The following is a 12,018-nucleotide window of genomic DNA, read 5'->3' on the forward strand; positions in this document are numbered from 1 at the left end:
ATTGCAGCACTAACTTTATATTTTAGCCATCTCTTTATTTCTACATTTTTGGTTTGTATTTCTATGTCAATACCTCAATATTATCTTTCTATTAAATACTTATCTCTTCCATTAAGCCTGATAAATTAATTATTCTTTTAATTTTTTTATTATTTATTTTTATTATTTTTCCTGTTACTTTTAATTTATATCCCTCTACTTCTCTTTATTGGTTATTTCATTTATTTTCTTAGAGGATTTTAAACACACCTTGATATATGCTTCTCAGATTAGTATGATAACATTCAAATTTTCTTTAGAAGCTTGTTCTTCCATGTTTTGCCTCTCCATGAACTCAGTGCTGTGGAACTTAGTTTGAAAGGTTAAGTTTCCAGTAGCCTGCTTTTGCCTAAAGGTATTGAGATGTGTGAAGTGCAGGTGACACACATGCATGTTTCCTTTTCCTCTTCCTACGCATACACTTTACAGTTTAGTGGTTTGACAGATCTTCAGCTTTCCCATCATGGGCCCCAATTCAGAACCAGATCTAATATTTGTACCTTGAGACTGTTCACCCATGAAAACAAACCAAATCCACTGGGGAGTTGGGGTGTGGGCTTGCCCCGATCCTACTGTGTGGACATGTATGTCTCTGTTCCCTCATGCCATTTCTAGTAGATCAGTGAGGGTCCCTGCACTCAGTGGTGGTTGCAGTTTATTTCAGCCTCCCAGCCTGAGTAGGAGAGCTCTCACATCCTGGTTTCAGGTACTGAGTCTGGCTTTTATCTCTCCCCATATTAGGAGAGCCACCACATAGAAGGAGATTCTGGATAACCACTGGCCAATTATGCCCACGGCCAGGCACTCTGAATCCTGTCACAGGTTTTCTTTTGTTCCATGTCAACAGGGGTGCTTAGATTTTTTTTAATATGGCCATATCTTCCTTTTAATATAAAAAAATGAAGGAGAAGTGAGTTTTAGAACTCTAAAAGTTACAATGTTATTTTAACTGGAAGTGCTTAGTTAACTTCTATTCTTCCTTTAGTGCGTCTATTTATAAATGTCCTTCATGCTTTCTCCCCCAGCTTTGAGTTTGCCAAGATCAAAACAGTTTTAAATAGCTACAAGATGTCTTAGTGTTACTTGTACTAATACCTTGATGGTCCCAAAACAACATACCTTCATTCAAAATGAAAAGACATAGCGCACTCTGCCACATACTTTTTCTTTTTTGCTTCAAAAATTTCATCTTTAAATACCACAGCCTCTAGCATTTTAAAAAATAATTGTGGAGGACTAACGCTGCATCCTCATTTGTTTCTCACGAGATAAAATAAACAGTTAAGCAGCTATTCAAAAGTTTTGTCAGCCCTGGCCATGTGGCTCAGTTGCTTGGAACATCATCCCATAGCAAAAGGTAGCAGATTGGATTTCCACTCAAGGTGCATAAAGGAGGCGACCAATCGATGTTTCTCTCTCACATCGATGTTTCTCTATTTTTTCTCCCTTTCTTTCTCTCTAACAAACAAACAAAAAACAAACAAACAAACATTAAAAAACATATCCTTGGGTAAGAATTTAAAAAAGAAAAGTTTTGTCAGTATAGGCATATTTGACCATTCAAATTAACACTTTTTATAAAAAATACTATTTGGTCAAGTGTTTAATCACCCCAGTCTTTAATAAAGATAATATTAATGTTTAGTATGATAACTGAAAAAATAAGTATGAGTCAGGCAGCAGTAATCACTTCATCAACCTTCTTCTTGCTATCCATAGTCACTGTGTCCTTTTTCAGTTAGAGCAGATATATTTTCTCATTAAAGATACAAAAAAGCAACAACAAAGACAGAAATATATACAAAGATAATAAAAAAGTGAATCAAAGTTTCTTTCCCCTTAGAAAGCATATTAAATTTATGAAACATAAGATACTATCTGATCTTGAGCTAAAAAAAATTCCTGTATTTCACTGCAGAGTTCTTACTTTTTAAAAATGTATTTTCTGAGTCACTGAATGGATGAACTTTTCAAAGAAAATGTCATATTTTCTACAAAGAGATTTAAAAAAAGTACAATGGTATTTGGTGAACATTAATTAATTAATTTATAATTTGTAGAGCTTTGTAGTAAAGTGTGTAAGAGGACAGCTTTGTGGGCCAGATTGCCAGGTTAAATCCTGCTTCTCCCACATAACAGAATATGACCTTAGGCAAGTCATTCCACTTTTCTCAGATTTGGTTTCTTTATGTTTCAATGGAAAAAAATAATAGTACTTATAAGACTATTGTCAGAAGTAAAGGGCTAAATATATTTTAAAAACTAAGAACAATACTTTGCACATAGTTAATATTATATAATCACTAATAATTTATTATATTTATACTAGAGGCCTGGTGCACAAATTCATGCACATTGAAAGGAAATGAATTAGAAGAAATATTTTAATATTGCTATTCACCCTTTCTCTATAATAGAAGTGTCAACCAAATTCACAATGGACAATAACAGATCAGAACATACATGTGCGATTGGCACCAGTGAGAGCTTTATATGTATCATGCATGCGCGAGTCAACTTAGCCTTTTATATGTATAGAATAAACTTGCTTAATTAGACATGCTTTCTGATTTAGCTAAACTTTTTCCAGCCCAGTGAAGCATCCCAACTTCTCTTTCAGGTAATTGTCAGCAACACAGCAGTAAATATCAACATGAAGCAGATTATTGTAGATCACTCAGGGAGAACAAAGGGTGAAATATTTAACTGCAGCAGTGTTTGACTATATTCTGCACAGTGAGAAAACCTGAAGTCATTTTCAAGGTCCACCATTTCTTATTTATTTTCAGTTGGGTACCTCAAGTGTACTAGGATGAAGGTCTTATGGGTAAAAAGAAAAAAATAGAAATGCACAGTAAAATATGAAACCATGGCCCCTTTACCCTTGTTTATTATAGTAATTTTGAGCACTATTTGTTAGCTACAACAAGGGAAGTTCTGATCAATACTTCATTGTGATAATTTTAAGTTCTTATTTTTGTTACAGTGATTTGTGAATATATTTTTCAGACAATAAAAGGTTGCTAGTTTGTCTCTTGCCTTTTTTATTAGCATAGCACATAATAGTCCTTTAAGGGATAAAGATCTTTTCCTATAACCAAATAACTTAAAAGATTATTTTCCTACAATTTTATATTTAGCATACTGAAAAGAAATGATAAAAAAAAGAACCATGGAAATTTTAGAGCTGACAAAAACCCAAGACATAACCAAATTTAATGTCCCTCCCAAATATTTATTTGTTGTTATGTAAACAGCAGGGCCAAGTTCAACTTTCTGAGTGCTTAGCTTGGATTTTTTTCTTAGTATAAACCTAGAGAATGTTAACAAACTTAACTGACCAGCTAGCTATACTGAATTTGAGATGCTCTTTAACATTTTGCTATGAATATAAACTGCATTGAATGATAAATGCAGTAAGATTAATTAAAAATTAATAGAGGAAAATCAATACAAACTAGTAGTGAAAGTAATACACTTGCCTGATTTCTTTTAAGAATACCTCTGTGTTTCCTGATGGCAGCAAAAAAATTTTTTAGTTTTACTAGTTCAGAATCTAAACAAAAGATCATTCCATAAAATATGTAACCACTTATAATTGTGGCTGAAGAAAGAACAAAATTCCAGTAAGAATTCTGCTGATTAGAAAATTAAGTTAGCAATAAAAAATCATATGCTGATTGTATTACATTTGCAATGAAAAAATAAGAAAATTATGTTCTGCTTTCTCATAAAATATAAAAAATATTGTAACTAAACTTTTTATAGCCTTTGCCTAAATCACAAGTATAAATCAAAAATATAAAAGAAATTTGCTGATGAACTTATAGGAATTTTTAAAAATTCTCTAATGTTGCTTTTAATGGAAAACAATTAAAATGCAAGAAAATATTACAACTTCAGACATATATGTAGCTTATACACTATGTTTGTAAACATGTTCTGAATACAGATTATGCAATAACAACACAGAGTTTGCAAATATGTTGATCAAGTCAATAAAGCTAGATAATCAATTTGGAAATCTATAGTATTTGTCACAAATGGTACTAAGTGCTGAATTTAGAGCTATGCCCTCAAGTAGTTTACAAAATAATAACAGTGCAATGTAATAAGTGTACCGAGCAGTTAACCAGTTAAACTAAAAATCTACTTAAAATGTCATATTCAAAATCTCAGAGTTATGTGGGAAAGAAAATAATTTAGGTTAGCCTAAAAGTTGGCCAAAAGCAAATTGGCTACCCAGACATCTTTAAAAAAATAAATAAAAGCAAGTATATGAAATCATCGCATTATACACTTTCAGTATATGCAATTGTGTTTGTCAAGTATACCCTCATAAACCTGGGGGGAAATACTAGTAAAAGTAAGTATTAAGTATGCTCCTTGAAGCTAAGGTGCCATATGAAGCTAAGGCACTAGGATGCAAAAGAAACTATAGACTCTCAGGAATATGTCCTGCATGCTTTTCAACAAAATGCCATATCATATTATTTTCCTCCCTAAAGACATAAAATATTACATAAGAATATGGAAAACAGCACCTGCTCTGCTAGAATAAATCTGAATCTGACAGATGAAGAGTAAGGACAAGTGTGAAGTCTCCAGGAAATATAAACTACCAGATGTGCTGTTTGCCAACTCTTTTATCCCATGAACCTATGCTCTGACTGCTGAAGTCATCATCATCCTTTGAAAAGAATGGCTCACTACCCATCTGCTTGGAAATTAAAATTATGATCATACAAATATGACTTATTCAAGTAGTTTAAATTTTGAGAAGTTAATGGACATTTCACAACTGTTCAAATATAACTATGCTTTGTCACCATAACAGAGTTCTATAGATGTAAGATGAAAAAAGCTTCATTTCTTCTATTGCAGACATGATTTTGGAAAGATTTAATTTTTCACTATCTCTATTATTAAAATATCACTTATTTGATCTTAAACCCTACATTTGTTGTTATATTCCTAGTGTTTCATTTGTAAATTTATCTTCTGGTATAGAATTTAAATTTTTGGGAGAAATGTGGTCTGAAGATGGTAGTGTTTGGAATTTCTCAGATAAATAAATTCTAAAAGGTGTGTTGATACTGCTATTCAGTCTTTTTATGTTTTTCTATGTGATGATTCTAATAAATGTAGAACCAAGGAAAGGTCAATGCTTTAGGGTCTTTATATTAAGAATGTCTAAAATGGTGAAGTATTCTGTACTGATTGCAGAAACAGTGTAATCCATTTGAACTTAAAATTCATATTGAAAAAAATTATTTCCTAATGTTGCACAATGAAGTGTTGAACATGAATTTCTCTTGGAGAGTCATAACTGTTTCCATATGCAACATACATCTGGTTAGGAAACGGAATCATCCCATGCCCATTTATCAAAACCAAGGCCTTCTATCAACTAGCTACTGTATTTTTCCAAGCTCATCTCTCATTACCACCCAACATGTCCATCGTCTTCTAGTTACCATCCAACTGGAGGGAATAATGGTTGCTGAATGTGATTGACTGGGGCTTGGCCTATGGCTGTTAGGCATGTTATGTTTGTGTAGTGATTTGCCTACCCTCTTTACTCTTGGGAATAAATGCAAGAGAATCAAATTAGCTAAGGGCATTGTGACTATATGTTTCAAAGTAGGGTTTTGCCTTTCATGAAACTTATTTAGAAATCCAATTTCCAATTTTAGTATCTTCTACTGTTTTAGCAGCATATGACACTGAGAAATGGTATTAAATAAATACAAAATAGATTAGAGACTTACTAGTAAATGCATGGCTCAAAATCACAAAACTCACAGAAGAAAACATAGGCAGTAAAATCTCTGACATTTCTCTTAGCAATATTTTTGTAGTGTATCTCCTTAGGCAAGGGAAATAAAAAATAAATAAACTAATGAGACTGCATCAAACTAAAAAAGTTTTTGCACAGCAAAGGAAACCATCAACAAAACAAAAAGACTACCTACTAAATGGGAGAACATATTTGCCTGTGATACATTCAATGAAGGGTTAATATCCAAAATAGATATTTTTAAAAACTCATATAACTCAACACCAAAAAAATGAACAATCCAATTTAAAAAGTGGGCATAAGCCTTCTCTCGCTGCCCGCAAGCCTGCCACCCCGCAGAAATGCTTTGATTACACACAGTCTTTTGCCGGATTAGGCCCGTGTCCAAGGCACTGACTCCTCATCTCACCTGGGCTTATGCCAAAGATGTAAAATTTGGTGCAGAGGCTTGAGCCTTAATACTTCAAGGTGTAGACCTTTTAGTCAATGCTATAGCCATTACTATGGGGCCAAAGGGAAGAACAGGGATTATTGAACAGAGCTGGGAAAGTACCAAAGTAAGAAAAGAATGTGTAACCATTGCAAAGTCCATTGACTTAAAATATAAATATAAAAATATTGGTGCTAAGCTTGTTCAAGATGTTGCCAAGAATACAAATGAAGAGGCCGGGGATGGCACCACCATTGCTACTGTGCTGGCACGCTCCATTGCCAACGAAGGCTGTGAGAAGATTAGTAAAGGTGCTAATCCAGTGGAAATCAGGAGAGGTGTGATGTTGGCTGTTGATGCTGAAATTTCTGAACTTTAGATGCAGTCTAAACCTATGACAACCTCTGAAGAAATAGCTCAGGTTGCTACAATTCCTGCAAAGGGAGACAAAGAATTGCTACTGTGCTGGCACACTCCATTGCCAACGAAGGCTGTGAGAAGATTAGTAAAGGTGCTAATCCAGTGGAAATCAAGAGAGGTGTGATGTTGGCTGTTGATGCTGAAATTTCTGAACTTTAGACTCAGTCTAAACCTATGACAACCTCTGAAGAAATAGCTCAGGTTGCTACAATTCCTGCAAAGGGAGACAAAGAAATTGGCAACATAATTTCCGAGACAATGGAAAAGGTTGAAAGGAAAGGCGTCATCACAGTAAAGGATGAAAAACGCTGAATGATGAATTAGAAATTATTGAAGGCATGAAGTTTGATCTACGTTATATTTCTCCATACTTTATTAATACAGAAAAAGGTCAGAAATGTGAATACCAAGATGCATACATTCTATTGAGTGGAAAAATTTCTAGAATTTCTAGTGTTCAGTCCATCATACCTGCACTTGAAATTGCCAATGCTCACCGTAAGCCCTTGGTCATAATTGCTGAAGATGTGGATGGAGAAGCTCTAAGTACACTTATTTTGAATGCGCTAAAAGTTGGTCTTCAGTTTGTAGCAGTCAGAGCTCCAGGTTTTAGTGACAATAGAAAGAACCAACTTAAAAACATGGCTATTGCTACTGGTAGTGCAGTGTTTAGAGAAGAAGGATTGACTCTCAAACTAGAAGATGTTCAGCCTCACGACTTAGGAAAAGTTGGAGAGGTCATTATGACCAAAGATGATCATGCTCTTGAAAGGAAAAGGTGACAAGGCTCAAATTGTGGTGACAAGGCTCAAATTGAAAAATGTATTCAAGAAATCATCAATCAGTTAGATATCACCACTAGTGAATATGAAAAGGAAAAACTAATGAACGCCTGGCCAAAGTCTCACATGGAGTAGCTGTACTGAAGGTTGGTGGGACAAATGATGTTGAAGTGAATGAAAAGAAGGACAGAGTCACAGATGCCCTCAATGCTACCCGAGCTGCTGTGGAGGAAGGCATTGTTCTGGGAGGGGGTTGTACCCTGCTTCAGTGGATTTCAGCCTTAGACTCATTAACGCCAACTAATGAAGATCAAAAAAATTGGTATGGAAATTATTTTAAAAAGCATTAAAAATTCCTGCAATGACCATTGCTAAGAATGCAGGTTGAGCTGCTGTGGAGGAAGGCATTGTTCTGGGAGGGGTTTGTACCCTGCTTCGGTGGATTCCAGCTTTGGACTCATTAACTCCAACTAATGAAGATCAAAAAAAAATTGGTATGAAAATTATAAAGAAAGCATTAAAAATTGCTACAACGACCATTGCTAAGAATGCAGGTGTTGAGGGATCCTTGATAGTTGAGAAAATTATGCGGAGTTCCTCAGAAATTGGTTATGACGCCAAACTTGGAGATTTTGTGAATATGGTGGGAAAAGGAATCATTGATCCAACTAAGGTTGTAAGAACTGCTTTACTGGATGCTGCTGGTGTGGCCCCTCTGTTAACAACAGCAGAAGTCGTGGGCACAGAAATTCCTAAAGAGGAGAAGGACCCTGGGATGGGTGGGATGGGAGGAGGGGTGGGAGGCAGCATGTTCTAGCCCTAACATAGTGCTTTACCATCATTACTGAGAACTGTGAGAGGAAGCTCATGGCAGTCTCCACAACTATAACTTCAGAGAGGTCAGTTGAAGAAAATGACTAAAGAAAAGGCTGCCTGATGTTCAAGCAAATCACTCTAATCATCAGTTACTGGTTTCAGTTGACAACATACAATTGTTTACTGTTGTCATTGTCCATACCTACAGATAATTTATTTTGTATTTTTTAATAAAAATACATCTGTACATTCCTTATAAGTGAGAGAGCCATGTACCAATATACTGCTTTCAACTTAAATCACTGAGGCATTTTTACTACTATTCTGTTAAAATCAGGATTTTAGTGTTTGTCATCACCTGATGAGAAGTGAAGAAGCAGCCTTTCTGTGGAGAGTAAGAATAATTGTGTACAAATATCCAATTATGTGACCTTTGTGTAATAAAAATTTGTTTGAAGTTTAAATAAATAAATAAGTAAATAAATGAATAAATAGTGGGCACAAGACCCGAATAGACACTCCTCCAAAGAGCACATTCAGAGGCCAATAGATAAATGAAAAAAAGATGGTCCACATCACTAATCAACAGAGAAATGAAAATGAAAACCACAATGAGTTACCACCTCTCATCTATCAGAAAGACTACCATCAATAAGTCAACAAACAGGAAGTGGTGCTGAGGATGTGGATAAAATGGAACCCTCACACCCTGTTGGTGGGAATGCAGACTGGTGGAGCACCTATGAAAAACAGTATAAAGATTCCTCAAAAGATTAAAAATGGAACTGTCTTATGATCCAGTGATTCAACTTCTGAGTATTTATGAGAAGAAACCCAAAACCCTAATTCAAAAGGATATATGCACCCTTATGTTCACTGTAGCATTATTTAAAATAGCCAAGATATGAAAACAACTCAAGTGCCCATCAATAGACAAGTGAATAAAAATGTTGTGGTACAATTCACCATAGCTAAGATTTGGAAACAGCCTAAGTGCCCATCAGCAGATGAGTGGATTAAAAAACTATGGTACATCTACACAATGGAATACTACACTGCGGTAAAAAAGAAGGAATTCTTGCCATTTGCAACAGCATGGATGGAACTGGAGAGCATTATGCTAAGTGAAATAAGCCAGTCAGAGAAAGATAAATACCACATGATCTCACTCATTTGTGGAATATAGAGAACAACATAGACTGATGAACAGGGACAGATCCAAAGACAGAGAAACAGCAATCAGACTATCAATCCCTAGAGGGAAAGTAGGGTAGGGTGGGGGTAAGGGGAAGAGATCAACCAAAGGACTTGTATGCATGCATATAAGCCAAACCAATGGACACGGACAACAGGGGGATGAGAGCATGAGTGGGAGTGGGGGAAGGTTGGGGGTTAATGGGGGGATGAGGACACATTTGTAATACCTTAAGCAATAAAGAAATTTTAAAAAAATGTTGTGGTACATATACACAGTAGAATATTACTTGGCCATAAAAAGAATGAAATCATACCATTTTCCATAGCATGAATGGAACTAGAAGTTATTTCTTGTGCTAAGTGAAATAAATCAGGTAGAGAAAGGCCATATGATTTTACTTACATGTGGAATCTAAAGAATAAAATACATGAACAAACAAAATAGAAACAGACTTCTAGATGCAGAGAACTGACTGATGGTTGTCAGAGCACAGGGGGTTGGAGGACTGGGTGGAAAAGGTGAAGGGATTAAGAGGTACAAATTGGTAGTTAAGAAGTACTCAGGGGCATGTAAAGGCACAGCAGAGAGAAAATAGTCAATAATATTTTAGTAGCTATGTAGGGTCCCAGGTGGGTACTTGAAATATTGGGGTGATCACTTTGTAAAGTATATGGTCTAACCACTATGCTGTATACAAGAAACTAATATAAAATATTATTTCATGTCAATGATAACTGAAAATATAAAATATTTTTTAAAAAAGAGTTTCCAGAGAACCTGACTAGCAAGAGTTACTACACATTTGAGCAAATCATACTGTACGTTTCTTTGTACTTGTTTCTGAAAACTCAAAATTTGCCACTGCATGCACTTTTTAATAGTTAAATAAATGGCTTGAAACCCCAGAAGAAGTTAGATCACATAGATCCTAAAAGACTATCTTGTAAATGATAGCAGGATTTTTAATTTTTTTGGTGAGCTTTGAAAATAAAAATTATTTACCTGTAAAAAAAATTAAAATGAAACAGCCATATTCTGCTATACAGGTGTGGCACAGAGGAGTGTAGTGTAACTAACTGAGGTAATGAAGTGAGAAAGGAGCAAGAAAGTTGAAGATGAGTGCAAGGGAGTAAATATAATGATTGACTAAGAAATGTAAGCTGGTAAGAATAGAAATTAGGATGAGAGGGGAGTAAAAGAAAATAATGATGTGGAGATCAGATGAAGGGACTGAGGAAGAAAATTGATGGATTTATGGAGAGAGAGAGAGAGAGAGAGAGAGAGAGAGAGAGAGAGAGAGAGAGAGAATGCCATTGGCATAGGGTGGCTGGGTTATGATCCCCAGATAGGTATATCATTGCAACAACATAGGTAATGGATATTGTTTTGTATATGATATTCAAAGATAAGGAGTCAGAGAGAAGAGGGAGGGAGAATGGTCTAGAAACAGCAATTTGTATCAAAGACAATATTCACCCACTTTCCAGCATAATGGTATGAGAAAGGACTGGGGAGGAAGCAGCGATCTCAAGGAAGATTTAAATTGCTGTTAGAGCAGGAAGTAAAGGGAACATGCAGTAAGTAAAGGGAACATTCAGAAAAAGCTTGAAAATGTGGGAATTTATTTTCTACAAATGTACTGTATGTTCCAAAGGACTTTCAGAAGGTGGAGAGTGTCTTTAAGCTGAATGAAGCCCAGCCTAGCACCATTGTTACCAGCATGCGGGATTCATTCATTGACAGCCTTACCTGAATCACCTTCCATGCTGTTTTGTTGGCTCCTGGTTCTGAACTTTGGCTCCCTCTCAACATCCCACCCACTGTGTCCCGGATGCTGGCAGAGAGCTCATTGGTATCAAGTGGCTGGATGCCCAACCCTTCTTCACCAGTGCCCATCTCCTGACTCTAGTTACTGCAAAAATCTACCATGTACTAGCTGTCAGGCCTTCTGGCTGCGAGCTGAGAGCTCTGCTGTCCTGTGCCAGCCAATTAAAGGCAGCTGCTTCTGATCATTCTGAAAAAAAAATGGGAATGGCTAAGCGATAAAGAGAGAATTGCAAGTGTAGACGGTCTTCAGTGACATTGAGTGTAGAAGATGGGGATGACCTGGGAGTTTGGGCTTCCTCATTTGTATAATCAGAATAGAGAAATGTTGATATTATTTCTGGTGGACTCAAGGCAGAGTGGAGGCAAGGCCATAATTCTTTGAGAAAAATGAGATTAGTATAGTCAGTGGCCTCCTCTACCACCTTGTGTTAGGAAAAGTAGAAACTAGAGGAGAGAATATCTTACACCCTGAGACTTTCCTTCACTCCTGTGGATGGAAGCTTGGAGGTCTGGAGAGAGGCCTTCTTACTCTTCCTTTTGACTCCTACAGACTGATTTTCCTCCCAAGTGACCTCAACACCACTGCCTGAGTACACCATGGACATCTAAATGGTTCTTCCTCAACTGCAGTAACCAAGTGGTAGAGTCAGGATTTCTTTGAATTTCACTCATCTTCTATGACATAATTACATGTTTTCCTACAATT

General features: G+C 36.0%; 1 long non-coding RNA gene and 1 pseudogene across 1 annotated transcript; both read left to right on the forward strand.

The window, feature by feature from the left end:
* Positions 1 to 6,180: 6,180 nt before the first annotated feature.
* LOC102254534 lies at positions 6,181 to 8,288 on the forward strand (annotated as a pseudogene).
* Positions 8,289 to 8,588: 300 nt separating this feature from the next.
* LOC106728402 lies at positions 8,589 to 11,637 on the forward strand. The gene is made up of 3 exons (XR_001364708.1): positions 8,589 to 8,695; positions 9,221 to 9,224; positions 11,626 to 11,637. It is a non-coding gene; the product is annotated as an uncharacterized LOC106728402 (long non-coding RNA).
* The last annotated feature ends 381 nt before the right edge of the window (positions 11,638 to 12,018 follow it).

This window comes from Myotis brandtii, unplaced genomic scaffold (assembly GCF_000412655.1).
Source record: "Myotis brandtii unplaced genomic scaffold, ASM41265v1 scaffold609, whole genome shotgun sequence".
Classification (NCBI taxonomy): domain Eukaryota; kingdom Metazoa; phylum Chordata; class Mammalia; order Chiroptera; family Vespertilionidae; genus Myotis; species Myotis brandtii.